The sequence below is a fragment of the Meleagris gallopavo genome, chromosome 17, assembly GCF_000146605.3.
Source record: "Meleagris gallopavo isolate NT-WF06-2002-E0010 breed Aviagen turkey brand Nicholas breeding stock chromosome 17, Turkey_5.1, whole genome shotgun sequence".
NCBI lineage: Eukaryota > Metazoa > Chordata > Aves > Galliformes > Phasianidae > Meleagris > Meleagris gallopavo.
This window is the reverse complement of record NC_015027.2, coordinates 8,650,458-8,670,225: the sequence shown is the minus strand read 5'-3', so window position 1 is coordinate 8,670,225 and position 19,768 is coordinate 8,650,458. Positions and strand designations below refer to the sequence as shown.

General features: G+C 48.9%; 1 long non-coding RNA gene across 1 annotated transcript; it reads left to right on the top strand.

Moving 5' to 3' along the window:
- The first annotated feature begins 41 nt into the window (after positions 1–41).
- On the top strand, positions 42–14,556 carry LOC104913566. The gene is made up of 4 exons (XR_795485.3): positions 42–1,881; positions 2,698–11,252; positions 11,529–11,609; positions 13,326–14,556. It is a non-coding gene; the product is annotated as an uncharacterized LOC104913566 (long non-coding RNA).
- Positions 14,557–19,768: the final 5,212 nt, after the last annotated feature.

Here is a 19,768-nt window from a genome sequence, read left to right as displayed (position 1 = left end):
AAAAAAGAAAAAGAAAAAAAAAAATCAATGTCCCAGTGATTGTACCAGGAAGGGCAGTCGATTGGTGAAAAAGCTGCAGCAGGCGTATTGGGAAATGGATTTTTTCTGTCCTCCAGACATTAGCTTGAAATTCTTTGAAACGAGGAGAAAACAATCTGTGTCAGAAATGAAAAATTAAGGAGGTTAATGTGATGCCTTTTCCACTTTTAATTTCTCTGAATTCCAGGATGTCCTTGGACGCTGGGGGGAGCGGAGCGAGTGAGCTTCGCCAGTCCTGCCCTGCCCTGCTGTCTGCAGGCTGTCCCACGTCCCCATCGCTGGTGGGACAGACACATGGACACAGGGGTGGACACACAGACACACGGACATGTGAATGGGCACATGGATACAGGGAAGGACAAACAGACACGCGGCTGCCAGGTGTGGGCTGGGGAGGCAGTGCCCTGGGAGGTGTCTCACCCGTAGTTGTGCAAGACCGTCTCTGTCAGTGTTTGCTAGGGGCAGGCTGGGGTGAGGGACGTGTTTCTGGTGAGCTGGCTCTGGAGTGTTGCAATCAGTGGATGTCTTTTGAGATGGGCTGCTCGATCGAGGCTGTTTGCTCAACAGTGTTAATGAGCAATAATTTCGAAGGGGGGAATCAGCGTGAAGTATTTGGGCAGGGGACTGCTTCCCGTGCCTGGTACGCTCCCTGCCTTTCCATAAGGACAGATATGTCTGCACACACACATTCTCTATGCCTCTTCCCATGGTGGCTGCTCAGCTGCGGGCGCTGCTGGGAACGGTGCTCCGAGAGCACAGGGTGGGAGATTTTGTGCCGTTGTTTTTCTGCCTCGGGTAATTGTCTGTGCTTCAGCCTTTCTAAACAAAATGCCTCTGTGGGGACCACTTTTCCCAGTCCCTTGGGTGGTCTTTTTATGCAGGTTTTTATCCACTCTGTGGTAGGCTATAGGCAGCTCTCCAGAGAGCTGGAAAAACCTTTGCTTGCTTTACCCTGTTGCAGAGGGGAAAAATGAACACCCAGAGCCTTGGTTGTAGGAAATTTGTACATTGTCTATGAGTGGGCCCTGCAGCACGTGCTGACAGCTCACTGCATCCTGGCACCAGGGCTCTGTTTTGCTGGCTATGTATTACCTGTCGGCTGATTATGTCTGCTTCAAATGCATTTTTCATGTGGAATTACTGCACAGGTTGCAGTGTGAGTCAAGCAGGCAGCAGCAAGCGAGGCCAACTCACTGCCATTCCTTCTGTGAATCTCTGCATGGCTGTGCTTGTGCAGTCACAAGTTGGGGTGTAATGAAGTTAGTGGGTTTGTGAGTTTTATAGTGTGGCGTTTCACCGTGTCATTGTGGCTAAGCCAAAACTGAAATAGATTCAGAAGGGAAATGTGCAAGTCCTTGGAAGAAAAGTTAATTCGTGGTTATTGATGGTGATGGTTTGGCTCTGTAAATCTCTCACTTAAGTAATTGCAAGGCAGGATCTTCCTATCCTGGGAAAAAGATCACTCTCCTTGGTCCGGTTTCTCACATTTTTCCTGTAAGCGTGGTGGTGGTGGTGGCTGGACAACCTTCTGCCTGCCCCAGAGCAGAGGCTGGGCCAGGAGCAAGGAGCAGAGCTGCCTCGCCTGATGCAGCTGAGCCACCCAGGTGTGAGATGGGGCACATTATGTTTATAACGTGGATCTAATTATGAGAAGATGTGTGTTTCCTCATCTTCACTGTCATTATTTATTGCATCAACTAGGCGACAGAGACAGTGGCCACTTGTTCCATCTGCATGAATCCATCATTCGATTCATTTCTTTTTATTTCAGCTTTGCAGAAGTGAAGAGGAAAATCAGTGAAGTTAACTGTGAGGTAGCAGGGAACAGCGAAGGACATATGGGTATGTAAGGGAAGCAGATGGCCTATCTGACTAAACCACATCATATAAGTTTATGAGTCAGGCAGGTGCTCTTTCCTGCTGTTTTATAGTGATGTCTTAAGGATTTCCCTTTTGATATACGAGGGCAAATCGTCAGCCGAGCCCTTCTCTATCAGAGGCTAATCCAAAAGTAAATCACTCTAAAGCAGCAGGAGAGAGGTCTTGCAAGGCACCCACTATAGAGATATTCTTTTGTTATAAATCATCAGAGTCATGTTCTTAAGAGATTATGCTGGAAAAAGCAAACAATATAAAAAGGTCAAATACAAATAGTAAAAATGAAATAGTTTGTTGCCTTGCTCTGTCTGCTCACAGAGGAAAGACCACTCTGTGACTGCTCTGTAGGCTGACTGAGCTGCTGGGCTGGGACACAGGGATGGGCTGCAGGGGCTGTCCCATCACATCTTGAATCTTTTTTCAGAACACAGAGATGTGCTCTTGCCCCCAGAATGTTATTAATAAAGCGAAGAGAGTGGAAGAGATGGAGAGTGTACCTTGGAAATATTTCTCAGAAATAACTGAGTAGATCTGAATTAATTTTTCAAATCGATACGTTGTCAGCCTGATGTATTTGCCATGAAAAATTGGGGTCTGATCAGTTAACCCTTGGCAAATTTATAAGTGGCTAAACCCGAGGCGTTTAGTTAGATGTCTCAGACAGCCCTATTAATGAACCGGGGTGGTGCAGATACTGCATGCAGCTCTGGCTGGGATGGGCTCAGGTGGTGTGGGTTGGAGACAAGAGAACGCTCCTGAGAGCTTCCTTTTTCCTTTTAGAAGAAACAAACCCAAAAAGCCTCCTAGGAAACGAGATGCAGAAGGTCAAGTTAATGAAGCAAGACTGCACTGCTGAGCACTGAAAAGTTAAAATATGCAAAACTTAACCTCAGGTGCACAACTCTGACTCTGCCCCCTTGTGCATATTCATTAAAATACAGTCTCTAATTACATGTCGTAAGCTGTCTGAGCTGCGTGTGTCCTTAAGTGCAGAAGGGAGGATTGTGCTCTGCTGTACATGTAGTACTGGTGGTTGTCAGCACGAGGCCGAGGCCGGCAGACCCAGCACTGCTGCTGCAGCTCCAGCCTGACACATGATGTGCCTGACCACGCAGCCACACACTGCTCTGCCCTTTTGGTATGCCCACAGATTAGATCTGACTTCTGCACTACCGGTGCTGCTACATATTGAGAGGGATGCTGCTTGCATCCATCTAACACCCACAGGCACTCATTTTTGCTATAAACTTGTGTTGAAAGCAAATTGCTACAGTATTTCAAAGGGAATCCCATGGGTGGTGCCTAGGGATGGTGGAGGGCTGTATCACGTCACTGCTGGCCTGCCTACAAGGGAATTTTTTTAATCCATGCAAAACATAGTTAATGACTGTGTGAACAATCACTGCTAATTGCTCATAGCTGTAGAGCTTTGTTAGTGTGCATTGGTTGGGTTTTATCCTCATGTGTCTCCTTCAGCTGTCCCTGTAGAAGCCTAATAAATTATAGCTCCAACAGTTCCATGTGCAGGTGATATGTGCAACCAGCTCAGGAGCTTACTGGTGTGACAAAGAGGCTTCTCTTTGGGCAAGTTAGAAATAAGTTATGATGGCTTCCAATGCACAGGAAGCTGCACTGGAAATAAGAACAGGAGCATTGGTGCTGACGTGAGACCTGTCACGATGGCTTTCCTTGCAGAAGTTCCTGAACAGGGCATTGCTCAGAGCAGATTGCTGTGCTTGCTCCTCTGGTCCTTCTGGGATCAGCAATAAAAGGGTTAATGGTGCTGGCATCTAGTTGTTTGTTTTTTTTTTTGTTGGGTCTCTTCCTGGTTGACTTCAAACTGTGTGCTACTTACAGCCAATTGCATGGACTCCAATTAAGCAGAGAGGTGGGTGATTCAGCCATTTCTGAGGACAGCTTTTAGATGTCTAATTCTAATTAGTTGAGAGGAACCCCCACCAGACACATGAATGTCAGTAATAAGAAGTGAGCAGGTTCTAGGTTCTGTCTTCAGGCTGCCTGGTATTCAGCATCAGCTCATATCCAGTGTGCTTTTGAAACCAATGCGTGGTGAAGGACTAAAATAAAAACTTGGATGCTGGCGTATGGGCTGGAAGAAGCGCAGCGATGTGAAGTGCTACGTTAGCTCCAGGATCACTGATTGAGATGTTGACTTTTAGGAAGTGTAATCAAATAGCTGTCTGAAAAAGGGTGTAAAATATCCCCTTTTCCCTTTATTCTGTTATTTTGAAAGCCTTCTCAAGGTCTGCATCGCTCCTGCTGTTGGCCTCTTGTTGGCATCTGACCCATCACTCGCTGCACGGCACTTGAGTGCCTTCTCCACTACCTGGTGCTGAGCTGAGCACTGAACCTCCGAGTCTTTGCCGGGGAGCACCTGAGCTCCAGCAGTGTTTTAGAGCAGGAAGAGATCAGATAAAACACATTTTTTTTTTTGTCCAAGTGCTGGCACAATGTCAACACTCCTAGGAAAGAGTTAACAGCAGTCTGTCTGCAGATGTCCTGATGGAATGAAGGCAAGCAATGATATTTTATATCATTTTGATATCCGGTCTAAATTAGGCCTGAGGGAAAGACTGTGGCCTATTTAACCCAGCATCTGTCAGTTATCATTATTTTCAGCCAACTTTAGTAGTTTCAAGTACACAATTTATGTTTGGGGGGAGGAGAGGAAACGAGGCTATTAGGAACTGAGTTTGGCTACTGTCTTTCCTGCAGGAAGAGTTTGCAGCGGCCCTTTTGAAGTTATTGCATGAGAGAAGAAAGAAATGAGGAATAGCAGTGTGACTGAAACTGGCCTGCAGTCACCAAGAGCAGCACGGACAATAGCACAAGGAAGGGCATTAGAAGTCATTTTCGATTATTAGTCTTGATCAGAGCTGCAGCATTTGGTTAATAGTGTTGCAAGAAAAAGGGAGTGGGCTGGCAATGGGATTCAGCTGTGAAAAAGGCCAATGTGCTGTTGGGTGGGGAGTTCTCAGTAAGGATGCAGCTGTGCTAATGCCAGCCAGGGAGATGAGGAAGCCCAAGGGCAGGCTCCCAGCCGCCAGGTGGTTGGTTCTCAGTGCCCACCTGCTGTGCAGACACTGCTGTTCCTGCAGCGGAGCAGAGCCAGGTGAGTCACTGCTATGTGCTGCTGCCTGCCCGGCTGCAGGGGGAGGGAATGCTTGGGGTAGGAGCCTTATCGTAATTACCTGGAGTTTCTCCTGGTGGTTACCAGCAAACAGCATATTTCTGTCATGTTTCTGTGTGGCTGCTTGATTATTAAACCACGTGTGGAGCGTGTAGCACATTGCAAAGGGGACTCCTTCCTGCCTTGTGCAGATGCTGCTGGCTGTGGTCAGGCAGCTGAGCCATCTCGGTACCTGCTACAATCAGAACCCAGGCAGAAAACCTGAGCTTCTGATCACTAATGCAATTGCCCTTTATTTCCTGGCACTTCCTAGCAGAGTGAGGAGACTCCAGAGCTTACCCATATCATAAATCCTCACTCAGGCTGCAGGCATCTCGCTTGGGTGCAGAAAGCACAAATTTAGCAGCTATGGAGAAGCTCAAACCTCCTCCTTACAGCAGCTTCTCCCCATGTGCTGTGCTGTATACACCTGGTTTGTGACACGTTGGGATGTACTCAGTGGATTTTGTTGAAATGGAGACTAGAATTTTAAACCTGTGGTACAGCAGCACCTTTCTGTGCTTTCACTTTCTGTAGCAGCTCAAAGTAGAAATTATAAATCACTGGTGAATGCGGTGCTGCCTTCTGTAATGGAGACTGGAATTTACAGATGACGTCAAGCTGCTGCTCACCCTACCAGTGATTCTGTAAGAAAAATGACTTTAAATTCTCTAGAATGGAAGCATTTTCCTTTGTCCATCAAGAAGGAGCCTCAAAGTCCTTTGCCTGGGAGATGGCACGTGTTTGGGTATGCAAGGTGATACGTTTGGTGGGAACTGATAGGTAGAGACTCACTGAAGTAGCAATCAAGATCGGGAACTTCAGGAAATGGTATCAGTTAATAAGAGTCCTTGGCAAGTAGGGAAATATTTGTGTTTTATTACAGGTTGGGTGTTGCCTGGGATAAGGACAGACCCTTCTCAGGGACTGGACAGCATGAGCAGCATAGAGCTGTTTGAGTCAGAAGGGACCCCTGTAGTGCATCTGGTCCCTCTGCCTGCAATGCACGGGGACACCCACAGCTCCATCAGTGTGGGCTGTGGGCCCATCCTGTGTGGGGCTGTGGTGCTCATTGCATGTCCTGCAGCCAGGCCAGGCTTTTGAGGGGGAGTGGTTGGCAGCAGCGGGTTGGCTGTTCCAGCATGCACAGCAGCTCTGGGGTTTCGAGGTGTGCCTGACCCTTCTTATGCAATCTGCTAAAATGCCACGTTGTGTAATGCTGTTGTATAAGCAGGGTGCAAGCAGGCTGCAGGATTTCGGCATCCAGGCGGTGCTTTCTGCTGAGCTCTCCTTCCCCTGCAGCCCAGAGGGAATCGGTCCCAGGGATTTCCCATCTGCCTCACCGCACAGCGGCGTGCTGCTGGGCACCAGGACGTGGTGCTGGCTCTGTGCATTGGTTTTTTCAGTTTGGAAGGACTGTCAATGTTACAGCTACTGTCTGGAGGCTTTGTGTCAGAATGATGGGTGCTGCTAGGGGGCAGATGATGACTTCCCATGTGCCACTGACCCAACTCTTCCTCCCCACATGCAGGTTGGCAGTTGAGGTGTCTCTGCTGCCTGCCAATGCCATGCCAGAGGCCTGGGGTGCAGGTCTGGCCCTGCTCTGAGATTGGCTGCAGGACAGAGGTGTTGTCTGGGGGCTGCTTTGAAAAACCAGGAAAGGAGCAGGGACAACTGTCCAGGGTTTGATGGTAGTGAGTGTGCCTGCTAGCAGCTCCCGTGCTTTTGGTTTATGCCTTGGGTTATGCATCTCTCACCCACTTTGGGCTCCATGAGCTGCCACTGATGTGGTGGTGCAGGGCTACAGGTGAGCAGGGTGCTTGGGTGTACTAAACACATTTCTGCTTACAGAGGCCTCATGCTTTATTTATGCACTTTCTTTACAGAGACCTGTTATAATATATAAACACATTGTGTCCAGCACGTGGCAATAAACAACCCAATGACCTGAGATCACACCTCCATTCCTTGTGCTCTCAGACCTGGCAGCTGGAGCTATGCTTTGAGTGAGGCACAGGGGCTGTGCAGGCGGGTAGGAAATGAATAACGGTGACTCATCAGTGCTGAGAGAAGGTGGTGGGTGCTGGGGGGCTGTGGTAGTGGCTGTGAGAGCCGTTCCTCGGTGCACATCATTGAGTGGAGGGGTTGGCACAAGCAGTCGGTTCCTGCTCCTGCATTTAGCAGGAGGGGAGCAGATATGGGAAGCCCGGTCCTTCGCGAGATGAGCTGCAGCCGGCGAGCATGCATACTAATGGGGAGCAACTTTGCAGGAGTTTCCTCGCTCCCTGCCCTCATGCTTCCAGCCAACATCACCATGGGCACCACGCTACCTTTACAAAGCTGTCTTGCAGAGGGAATGCCAGGTCTTCCACAGCACAGGCATCTCAAAGGGGTGCTTGAAATGAGCTCAGAGGGGAAATGTATCCAACTGCCTCTAATCACACTCCAGTGACAATGGCACGATTTTGAACATGGCAAACAGGCTTTGAATGTCAGTGCATTGTTCATAGTGAGATATGTGTCATGTTGCATTAGCTCAGGCCGACAGCTACCAGTGGGAAAATATTTCTGCGAGTTTCTTGGAGTGCCCCCACCTCCTACAGGCAGCGACTTGTGCTGTCGTGGTGGCAGCAGAACCGCCTGGCCACGCTGGGAAGCAAAGAGACCGTCTGGTGCTGTGCACACGGAGTAGGTTGAGTGCTGTGTCCGAAGGGCAGGTGTGCCTTGTGATGGTTGTGTGCTCATGAAGTACACATCTGGCTGTTTGGGAGATGAAGCCCAGTCTTATTTCTTGGTAACTTCTGCTCAGGGGACAGAACGATAGGGTGAGCCGTGCCCAGATGGAAGGTGGCAGCCAGCAGTACTGGGAGCAGGAGAAGCTGGCTTTTTGCTATCTACAAGCTACGGAAGCCAGAAGCTTGGGGCATGCTTTGGGGAGCATACAGAGCAGTGCAGAGCACAGCCTTCCTTATGAGTGCAAGCAGCCCCGAGGACCACGCAGCAGTGTGAGGGTGGAGCAGGCATGAGGTGCTGCACAGCGAGAGGACAGCAGCTGGCTCACTTGGAGGCTGCAGTGCTGGGCACAGAGCCCGCTTTGCAGGGCTGAAAAGCCTTTTGGAGACATCCTGCATGCCCCTCTAGGAGCATCCAGCTCTCCTCTCCCAGAGGCAGAGCTCGGCCGGGCGGCTCGCTGTGCAGCCCGTGGGCCATGCGGTGCTCGCAGCTCCTGCCTGCTCCCATTACTTTGTTATTCCAGCATCAGCTTTTCTGAGTGCCTCTCTATTTTCTTCCAATGTCAAGAAGGTGAGGGGGTCAAACGCTAATGCAGTATTTCTTTCCTTTCATAAAATGTACCTAGCAGATGAGGAGTGTCAACACCGATTTGTTTTTCAAGTGTTTCTGCAGGATTATTTTCTTGTTAAAAGTGACAAGGAGGTGCAGAACTGTTGGCCTTTAGCCAGAGATGTCATCTCGTCTTCACGAAGGTGAGCGGGCACAAGATGACAGAGCACTTTTTTGTGGGAAAGATGAAAAGCTGATCCCAGTTTAATCATTTCCTTGAAAAGCAAAAGGTGAACGCGCTCCCCATCTTTCTCCAGTCCTCTGTAATGAGAGGCTGGAGAGAGGAGCTGGCAATTAAGCTGTAGTTAGTGCAAGACGGTTCCCTGATAGGTATTTTTGCAGACCTCTTTTCAGTGCTGATGTAACTGGCCTGAGCGTGGCTATCCATCTGTAGCCTTTTCAAATTCCATTGCGTCTCCTGTCAGCCAAATCCGACGGTGCCTTGAGCAAAAGGAAGGTGCTCCTGTCGCAGCCACAGCGCAGAGCAGCTGGGGAGACCCATCCTGGCTCCCACGTTCCCAGCCTGGCTGAGGAAGAGGCCCCGTGCCCAGCGCTGCTGGTGGGAGCCTTGACATGCAGTGCACGTCCTGCGCTGGGCAGCAAGGAGCCATTAAATGCTGCTCTCCGGTCTTTCACTGCCGATGTTTTCTGGCAGTTAAGGAGACTAATAAATGGCTCGCCACTTGACGTAATCATTAAAGGGTCTCTGCCATTAAAATCCTCTCCTCTCCCGCCTCCGTGGGGGCCTTGAGTGACCCTCCAGGAGAGGGAGCATTGCTGATTAGCGATGCTTTCTGCTGGGTCTCTGGTGGGATGGAGGTACAGGAACCAGGCTGGAGCACATCCGGAGAGCTGGTGTTGCGAGAGAGTTGGTGCCCAAGGTTCTGCAACTGTGCAGTTGTGATGGCAGTAAGAGCAGCAATACACTGACATCAGTGCATCGTCGAGGCACAGGTGAGTGGTGGACTCGGATATCATTGGAAGTTGTTTGTTTCTTTCTTTAATTTCTCCCATTCTTTTTAGACGGTTGGGCATGCCAGGCTTGCTTCAACTTCAGATTGGTCAGACTAAGGAAAAGAAATGCACAGTTTGAAAAAGATTTTCGCTGCAGTACTTGTGCTTGCAGTCTGCATTTTTTTTCTTCTAACGAAGCGCTGCCAGAGCCTCACAGTCACGTCGTGCTTCTGCAGCAGGGTGATGAGAATAACCTCGTGTGGCAGAGCCTGGTGCTCCCATCGTAGCTTTGTGCAGGTTTCCCAAATGCTGCAATAAGGGTGCCTGGGTTTTCCAGTTCTACTTCTCCCTGCAGAACTTGTGTTCCATGGGGCAGCAGCAGAAGCTCCTCCTGAGCCCAACTGTTCCACGCTGCTGTACCTGCATGGAAACACTGCCCCATGATGCTGCTCCTGAAGCCTGTTCCTTTACAGTCTGCTCATAATGAAACTTTTCAGCTTTTCACATGGGGAAAGAAGAAAAAAAACAACATTGGAAAAACAAGTAAACTGCAGACAGCATCTGAAATGATCCCTGCAGGGAGATGTCAGCCAGCAAGAGCAGACAGAGCAGTGTGGAAGTGGGGGGATCAGTGTATTCTGTCATTGCTCCAAGTTCAGAAATCCAACAACTTTGGAGGAAGTTGTAGTTAGAGAAGTAATAAAAAGGCAACTGACTGGCATGAAAACAACATCAGCGGGTTTAATCTATGCAAAAAAACAAAGGGAGCAAGGCTCAGGCTGCTGCAGGAGAGGCTCTTTGGTGGGGGAGGTCAGGGTGCTTCCATCTGTGCTGGTGGAAAGGCGAGCAGAAAAGCAGCAGAGATGAGTCTGGCCTTGTCCAGAAATAAATTAGCAGAAGTAAGTAATCTAGATCCAGCTTCCCATGAGTTCTGGCTTTGCTAACGGTGATATCATACCTCTCTTTTAACAGCTTTTGTGATCTCAGAGCAAAGTATTTAAAAAAATCAAGATAATTCTTTTGTGTGGACAAAAAGGAGAAGAAAAAAAACAACCAAAAACCAAAAACCCCTAAGAGCCCTGAAGTGACCTTTTATTCTAAGTGAAGGAACAGGCATGCTGATGGCTTTTTCAGATACGGAGGCTCTCAGCAAAGCAACCCAAGCGCCAGACAGCACTCCTCTATGGGAACGGTGCCGGCAGCGCACACTTGGCCCTATTGTCTGTGGGCTTGTATGGACTAGTCGGTGGGAAATGAGGCATTTCCTTTTTGCAGCTTGCTTGCATGGAGTGCAGGAGGTCAGATCCTGCCCTGCCTTACGCCACAGCGTTGTGCTGTGGGTTCTGCCTGCTTTACACCAACGTGAGCGGGATCAGACTCTGCGCTCAGGTGTCGGGGAGCTTTGACCTTCTGGGTCTTTTGGGGCATCGTAAGTTAAATGTCCTGATTAGCCTGCACTGTAAATCCAACGTTTTAATTCTTTCCATATGTAAGATTCAGTCTAATAAGCCAAGGTTTAAGACCATGCAATCTATTTGGAATAACCATATGGATTAGGAGTCAGACTGTGCTTTTCTGCTTCTTGTATTTATACTAATGTAGAAACATTTGCTAATGTGCATGTAGCTCATGCTGGTATCCATTTTTGAAAAATATTACGCCAAATGGCTTGCATTAAAATATTTGAGAAGCAGTAAAACTGTGAAAGTTTCTTTCCCTCGCTCACAGAGAGACGCACAACTGTGAAATGAGGCGTCTGCAGGCAGCGCCGTGCCTGGCTCTCCCCACAGCTTTATCTGCAGGGCTGATGGAGCTCAGCATTGATGATGAGGCTCACAGGCATCCTCAGGTGGCTGGTAACTCAGAGCCCATCCCCATGGCTGCTCCCCATGCCCTGCTTGTGTAGGGTGGCCGTTGTTGTTCCTGGGAGGTCCCTGCTGTCCTGCTCCGCCTGTCCCCTGCTCTCGTGTGGGGCACACGGAGCTCCCTTGGCTTGCTGCTACCTCATGCTTTCCCACTCGGCATTCCCACCATTTTCTGAGCAGCATTTCTACCTCTTGTCCATGTTTCACCCCTTGCTCCTGCTTCTTGTTAATGAAATGGTTGTTTTGTTTCGTTCCTGCAGCTGGCAGTACGAGGGCGCTGTGCAAGAGGATACGCTGAGCACAGCCAGATGAGCATCCCCAGACTGAAAAAGAGCTCTCAGGTGTGTTGCTGGCTTTCTTGGCTGTTTGTTGGCTTTGCCTCTGTTCTGAGCAAGGGCAGCCTTGGCTCCTGTAGAATCAGGAAGCAGTGGTGTGGGGGTAGCGCCTTCTCCCAGGGGTTCTGGGGGACACACATTGATGCTGAAACAAGAAGAGCCCTCCCTTAGCCCTCAGTCTTCTGCTGGAGCCACATGCCCGGTGACCAGAGCCAGGTATCTTCCCCTTTCCTCAAGGTATTTCTTGTAAAGATGCATTTCAACTAAAGGAGGAACTGAGTTACTTTTCCCAGGGTAGCAAAAGCATCTGGGCTGGGATTATAAAGCAGTCAGCTTGTTATGGAAGCCAGAGTCAGGACCTGGGGTCTGAACGAGCGTTGGAAAGCATTTCCAAGTGGGAGTTGCACTCTGCCATCCGTCATTTGTTCAGACGGAGAAGAGGGAGTCAGTGTGAGACATGGCAACTTCTTCCTCCCTGTCTCCAGCATTAATCTAAATGCCAAAAAGCAGACCTTGTGGAATGCACCAGCATTATTGAAAGCACTAGCCTCTAATTCCATATGGCATGAAAATATCCCCCAGGTAGTGTTTAACAGACACCCAGCACTGTCTCACAGCTTGTAGGTTAATGCAGCCAGCTTGGCTGTTTATTCATGCCGGTATTAGGCCATATTGAGGAGCCGTTGTGTTAGGCTGCCTAAGGTGACAAGAGAACCCAGAGAGAGAGGAACGCGGCGGAGATGATCCGAACGCTGTGCTGGAAATTGTTTATTGAAAGGAAAGGATCATATTACACTCAATTTTTGCTGAGTTTATCTTGGTTTTTATCAGATTACACGCGGGATAACTCATCAATATTGTGATCCTGCTGACATGTAAGTGAGCCGCTGCATAATTCATGGCTGCTGCGGAGCTCCGGCAATGGGAGGCACATATTTAATTAGGCACTTCACCATTTCACTCTTTCGGAGCAGCTCTGGGATTGAGCCCGTGGAGGCGGATGCTGCGGCACCTGGGCACTCTGCAGCAGAGGGGCTGTGCTGCACCTGGCTCCTCCCCAGCAGGCAAATCTGCAACAGGTTCCTTGCAGCAACAGTGCTGAGTTCAGAGCAGAGCCTCGAGTCATTAAATAACACTGTAATAGGCAGAAAATGCAAAGAAAACTCAGTAATGGCCTGTTAATTTTTTAATGCCTTTATTGAGTAAGAGACAAAGTAACTAATTCTCTTCCCTGCACTGAACAGTTCGATGAATGAGCTCTTAAAAAGTTTGCAGCAGGTCAGGATACCAGAGCTCTGATTCCTGTGGTGTGTATTGGAGTACAGGCAAATTTTGCAGCACTTTCCTCCCCTGGGCAATAAAGGACTATTACATCTTCACTGCTGATTGCTATCTGCCCTCGTGAGGCTGCATCTCAGTGCTCCAGAAAGAATTGTTATATCTGTAAAGCAGGTTGAGCTATCTCATAGAACCCTACCATAGGATGGCTTAGGTTGGAGGAGACCTTAATGGTCGCTCAGCCCCAACCCCCCTGCCATGGGCTCCTGCCCAGGGCCCCATCCATGGCCTTGGGCACCTCCAGGCATGGGACCGCCCCACTTCTATGGGCTGTCCTGCTTACAGCCAGAGAGTCAGTCTGTCTGTCTGCCAGCACCTGTCTGTCCTGCAGTGTTGTCATCAGCAAGAGTGAAACTCCAAAAAGCTTTGGTTCTGCTTCCACAGATCCTGAAAGGTTCCTGTGGCTTGAGGTCTGGTGATGGCAGAAGAGGAAATAGGGGCGTTACCTTCTGCATGATGGACAGCTGATGGGACAGGCATATTTTGACCTACACTGCGATGCTAATGAGGTGAGGCATCGTTGGCCATGCGCTGGTTCATCAGCAGATGGGGCATCTTCAAATTGTCCCTATTGCATGCAGTGTTGTGGTGGGAACTGGTTTGATCTCAACACCTTTCTGCAGCAGTGATATCCAGCGCTGAATTGCATGTTCAAGGCTGTGTGCGTCTTCCCTTCTCTCACAGGCTATTCAAAAATGGATTGGGGATAGTGAGATTTTTTTTTCCCCATTTTTGTGGTGCTCTCCTCCATTAATTTCCTGGTTGTAGTACATTACTCATGGATAATTAAGAGTGAGCTATTAATACAACATTTAATATTCAAGTGCAGTGAAGAGGAGAGAACAATAAGTCAAAGAATCATATACTACAAGACATTTTGGTTTGGTGATGAAATTTTTTTGCTGGCTTTGGCTATCAGAGCATAGTGCTGCTTCCATTTAAGTAAGGTCGTGAGAACTTCATTTATTGATAGAATACAAATAGGACACTAAATCAGGGGAAGTGAATTTGAATTGCTGGCCATATATACAATTACGAATGAGATTGGCTACTTCTATCTAGTGTATCTTAAGTTAGGAGAATTATGTTAGAGATGGCTAAAGAGAGCTTAGAGTGTCTTAAAATTAATGAGATTGAAGTCTGTCTAGGAGAAGAAATTAATGCTAAAATGCAGCTCTAGCATTAGAGACTGCTTTAACGAAGTGGTCTTGCTTTGCTCAGATGGAGATGTAGGCTGTGCACCAGTGTCAAATAAATGTGTTTCAGCCTTCAGTGCTTCTGTTTGCCCCATCATCTCCACACAGTGGGAATGAGTTCATTGCCTGTAATAGAGAGGAGAGGGAGGCTTGCAGTGCGTGGCTGGGAGCAGTGCCATAACAAAGTGCAGCATGGGGTTTTCCAGCCTTCTGCCTCTCCGGGTTCTGATGTTTGCTCCTGAGATGTAGTGGTTTTGACTGCCCCGTGTCTGCAGAGCTGTGCTTTTCAAGGCAGGCTTTCAGGCTGCTACTTCTTCACAATGATGTGCCAAAAAGAGGAAGGTGCTGCTTTTCTGCTAGTGCCACAAATACAGGGGTGTGCTTTGGAGATGAGGATGTCCACGTGCACACCCTGTGCAGCAGTGGTGACAGTGCACAGCTGGCTGTGCATCACTATCTCCTGGGTGGGAGACGCAAGTGGGCTCCAGAGGAGATGGGGTGAGCAATGCAGTGCAATGCAACACAATGCAATGCAACCCTAACTCTAACCCTAACCTGCCTCCAGGAAGGTAGGAGCCTCAGCACAGCTGTGTCCTGCCTTGTGCAGCCTCAGCTGGGTGAGAGCAGTGCTGGGGCTGTGGTGGGAGGTGGCTCCTCCAGGCTGTGCTCTGGGGGCTCTGTGGAGATGGAGTGCGTAAAGATGTCACGAGTCAAGCACATGTAAAGGTTGCTATTTACAAGCAAGTAATTGCAAGAGTTAGCGTGCAGCCAGCTGTGACACAGTGCAGGATATTGTTGTTTGTATCCAGTCCATTTGCACACTGCAAGAAGGTGAGCCCATGCCCCCAGACAGAGCCACGATGCTGCTGCCTGCCAGCAAGCACCGATTGTGGTGCCTGGCTTGGCCACATCGCCAGGCCAAATGTCTCCCTTTGGCGTTTGTAGCAAGAAGAGGATGGCTCTTCTGGCTCTTGTGCACAGAGTTCCCATCAGATTTTACATGTAGGGATGTCCCAGCATGGACTCTCTGATGGTGAGGACAGATGCACCCAATCGCACCCACTTACATGTGCAAACACCACAGGTATGTAAATACTCGCACGTTATTTTGTTTGATGAGCTGAATAATTGGTTGTTTACAGATGGGAAAGGGTAAGTGTGCTTCTGACCTTTCTGCATGAGTGTTGTTTATAGTTAATAATGATGCTGCTAACTACGCCCATTCTGTTAATGGGGCTGTTCTCTCCTACGGGCACCCTCTGTGCACACTGAATCCTAAATACTAAATCCCTAATCTCTGTAGGGAATTAAAAAAAAAAAAAAGGATCCCAACCATTCCGAAATGGGGGATGTAATTAAACATAGGCACTATATTGATTCCTAATTAAGCAGCAACAAAACAAATTATTTGCTGGTATAATAAAAATGTTGTCAGAGTGTTGACAGTATTTAGGCAGAAAGCTTTCCCCAGTCCATTGTGCACACACATTTATACGTGTCATACAAATAGCTGCATTTGTCAGTAGAGCCGCCCACTGTAAAATTGCGTTTGCATCTTTGGGGATGAGGCTGAGCAGCGCAGCACCGCTTTGCTGTAGTTTCTCCATTTCTTGAGGCTGGAGCAGTGTGAGCGCGTGTGTGAAGCCGAGAGCAGGAATCTGGGGGAGGGGAACGGTTTCAGCAAACATTTCCTTACCAAAACAGCCCTGACCTTTGCGGTGCTGGAGCTGTCTGATACAACAGGCTGAACCTTTCCAGACAAGAGCTCCGACCTGAAATGCTTCAGAGCAGAATTGATGGCCGCCGCTTTGGCCCCGCTGTTTACATCCAGTGCTCGCTTGGCCGCTGATGCGAGGGAAGGAGAGGGGCTCATCTTGGTCATGAATGAGAGGGCCTGCTTTTCTGTGCTGGGGGCTGAACGCTGTTAATTGAAGCTGAGCAAGGAGTGCGTTTGCTGTTCCTACAGTGCATCGCTGGCGGCACGGGGAGCCGCTCAGTGGACGGGCGGCCGGGCGGGAGGAGATGCTGCTGTTTGTGTGTCCTGTGGTGAATAAAATTAATCAACTCTTTATGTCTGAATGACAGCCCAGGGACTGTACTCTTGCTGTAGCTCGGTGTGGAGTGGCTTCATCCCAGTGCAGGTCCTCTGGGGCCTGGAGCTTTCGATTCATTAGTTGTCAGGCTTGTAGGTGGATTCTGCATTAGGCCTTTAATTTAGTGTATTGCCATGGGCTACTGACCACATGACACTGCTCAAATGTGAGCAAATCTAACGAGGATCCGGGACTGCTCTTTAATTTGGTGAGAATAACAGAGTGAATAGGGGCCCAGAGACTGTTAATCATAAAGCAAAACTAGTTGAAACCAGGTCAGTTGGTGCTCATTTTCAGTGTAATGTGAATGGAGAAGTCGGTGATGGAGCTGGAGCCGTGGCTGTGGCATGTGGCACCACTGCCAGGCAGGGAGCTGAGCCCTCATCCCTGATACTGGGGACACTGGTGGGTGGTCCCCTCTTATGGGAAGCGCCGTCAGCCCCAGCCACCAGCAGGAGCATGATGTTTTTCCCGTGCCCTGTTGTCTTACCTTGCTTGCTCCTCATGCTAAGCACCATCCAGTCCCTGTGGTTAGATTTGTTTCATACAATAAACAAAGTCATGCTGCTCTCCTGCTGGCTGTTCCTGGACGAAGTGCTACTCCCCTCTGCATGAATCACACGGATTTATTGCCTTATACTGGAGTGGTGCCTGAGCTCGGCTGGTTTCTTTAAATCTTTTTTGGAGAAGGGTGAGCTCTGGGAGAGGGGGCACAGAAATCCTCTGTAGTAATTCCTGTTGACTGCAGTGACCAGTGAGGCAGAACTGATCAACTGCAGGCTTCCCTGCTGCTGAACTCTGCCAACAAAGTGCTTACATCTGCTTTTACGCTAATGGGAACTTTATGGACTGGTTTCCCCCCACAAGGAGCGAATTCCAGCAAGGTCAAAATCCAGAAAGTTGCCACTTGACACCAGCAGTGAAGCCCTGAGCCAGTTGGAGGAGACAAGGTTGCGCAGAGAATCTTCTAGGGGTATGAGAGCTAACATTATCACATGCAACTGATAGGCTGGAGCCCTCCCAAATGCTCTTGCTGCCATCCCGCTCCTGGGCTGCACCACCCCTGGCTTAGTCCCCGTGACTGCTGGTTTGGGAGCAGCAGCTCTGCAGTAACCTGCCAGCCACCAGCCCTGCAAGGCCTTCCCTGTGCGGGTGTTCCCAAAGGCACATCGTGGGGCATACAGGGGGGAGCTGCTCCAAGCACATGCATACTTGGTGATACAGATAAGCAGTGACACAGTAGAGGGAGGCTTTGGGTGCAGAGCTGTTGGCAACTCTGGCTTTGGGGTGCTGCTTGCTTATGCCACCAGCTGTGATGTTGGAAGGCTTGCTGTAGATGTGGACTTCTTAGGCTCAATTTGCACACGGTATCCTGGAGCAGGAGCTCACGGCAGGAGGATGGCACAGTGGCAGCTGGCAGGCAGCCTGCCTGTTATCTATGCACAGAGCCGCAAACGTTTGTGCTGTAGTTGTGTTGGATACCAAAAATGTGCAATGATTGCTTAAAGAGTATGTATGTTTTTGAGTGTAATAAATGACCATTCCGCATTAATGTTTATTAAGGTGATGAATACTTTAATTTGTGTGGAAGAGAGTTTACAGAAATGTAACTTGCATCTACAGAGAGTCACCGTTCATTTTTCAGGAAATATAATCAGTCCAGACAAGGCGTGCTGAATTGTGGCCTGCAGAATGTGATAGATTATGGATGGTCTCTATTAGCTGTCTCTTTTTTAATCTAACGTCGCAGAGACCTAATTGCTTTGACTTTGACTGAACGGGAGATGGTTCCCTTAGTGGTGCCCGTGGAGCTGTGCCCTGGGCATGGCCTCCCCTGTGCCAGTATGTGCAGCCCAGGGTGCTCACCCAGTCCTTGCTGTGGTTCTGTGCCACACGGGGTGCTGGTCTCATTGCTCCTAAACCCACAGCCTTAGCAGCAGGGTGAGCTGAGCCTCAGCCATGCATTGTCCCCCTTCTCCTCCCACTGCACTCTGCAGTGACGGCTGCCTTCCAACCAAGGGAGAGGCGATTTCAGAGCAGGCAGCAGTGAATGAATTCTGTTTTTCTCAAGCATTTAGTGTTGCTTTCAGTTTGCTTTGATGATGCCTTCTCACAACTAGTGTAAACAGGCTGCGCAACAGGGAGCACTCACATGTGTACAAGAAGCTGCACATGAAAGGCAGAGGCATCTTGAAAGCCATAATAACGCTGAGTGCCAGTTAAAGGATTTGTCACTAAGAGCACTTTACAGATAGAAAGAACTTATTAACTAGTGTGACTAACAGCTTGCAAGGTTTAATTGATGTGTGTTTGTTGTCCTTTTATATCTCTCCCCCTCGTCTTCCTCTTGGCACGGGCTCCAGCAGCAGCTTCTGAGCTCACTGAAGGGGTACCAGCATGGAAGCCAGGGCAGTGCCCTGCTCCTGTGGTTGGGTTGGGGCTGCTCGCATCCCTGGAGCTGCTCCACACCATCCTGTTCCTAGCCAGGAGCTAAGGCCGGGCTTATTTTCTTGCTCCAGGTTCTGTTATTCCTCCCTAAGTGACGTTGAGTTTTTGAAGATAAAGCTTTTCAATGCATGAATAGTATGGATAATTAATGTTTCTGCCAGACAGACCACTCATCTCAAGATTGATTGACTATTAAGGTCATAACGCAGCAGCCACCCACACGCAGCAAACAGTCTAATGTTAGACTTCAGCTTAAGCTGAGAGTTGGTCAGCTGTCCACGGTCACAGTGGGGGCTTCCAGTCATCTGTCAGCGAGTGATTGATTGATGTGGACACCTTCCAATCTTATTCTGATTATTCTCAGCAGCTTGCCTGGTGGCCATTTTTCAGGAGTTGGCAGCATTCAGACCTCCAAGACTCAATGCAGTGACTGCGTGGGGGTTAACCCCTTCCTTTGATCCAAAATGTCTTTGTTATGGGCAGCGACTGCAGCTCGTGAGGGAGGGGCTGTGTTTATGAGCCCTGCTACAGAAAGCACTGGGAAGCTCCCTGCGACCTCACGCGGGAGCCATGCTTTGACTTTCAGACATTTCTAATTAACTTGGCCTGAGTAAAGCTGCAAACAGAAGATCTACAGCAAACCCATCTGGAATAGAGCAGATGCAGTGCTTTGTATCTCCACTCCTTATCGGGCTGTCTTCCGTGGCTAGTTTAATGTGCCACAGAATAAACTGTGCATCAACACCCCGGCAAATTCTGGTAGCTCAGGTGGGATGAGTTTGGTCTTCAGAGGGAGGGAAAAATGTAGATGTAATTGTTCTGATATGAGAGAGAGCTCTGCTGATAAGGATAGCTCCTGGTTCCGTGCTATGAGCGCACCGGGAGAAAGCCTGGGTGCTTTCTGTATGTGCTCGTGAAGATGACTTAAATACAGCTGTAATATTTTATGCATGTATTGTATTTATGCATATACATGTCATTTGGAAAGTACAATTATGTATGCTACACAGTGTGTGTTTACAACATACAAGCATATTGTAGGTGTTGGGTATTTCTTTGGTAGCAGGAATGTAATGGAGATTTCCTTTTT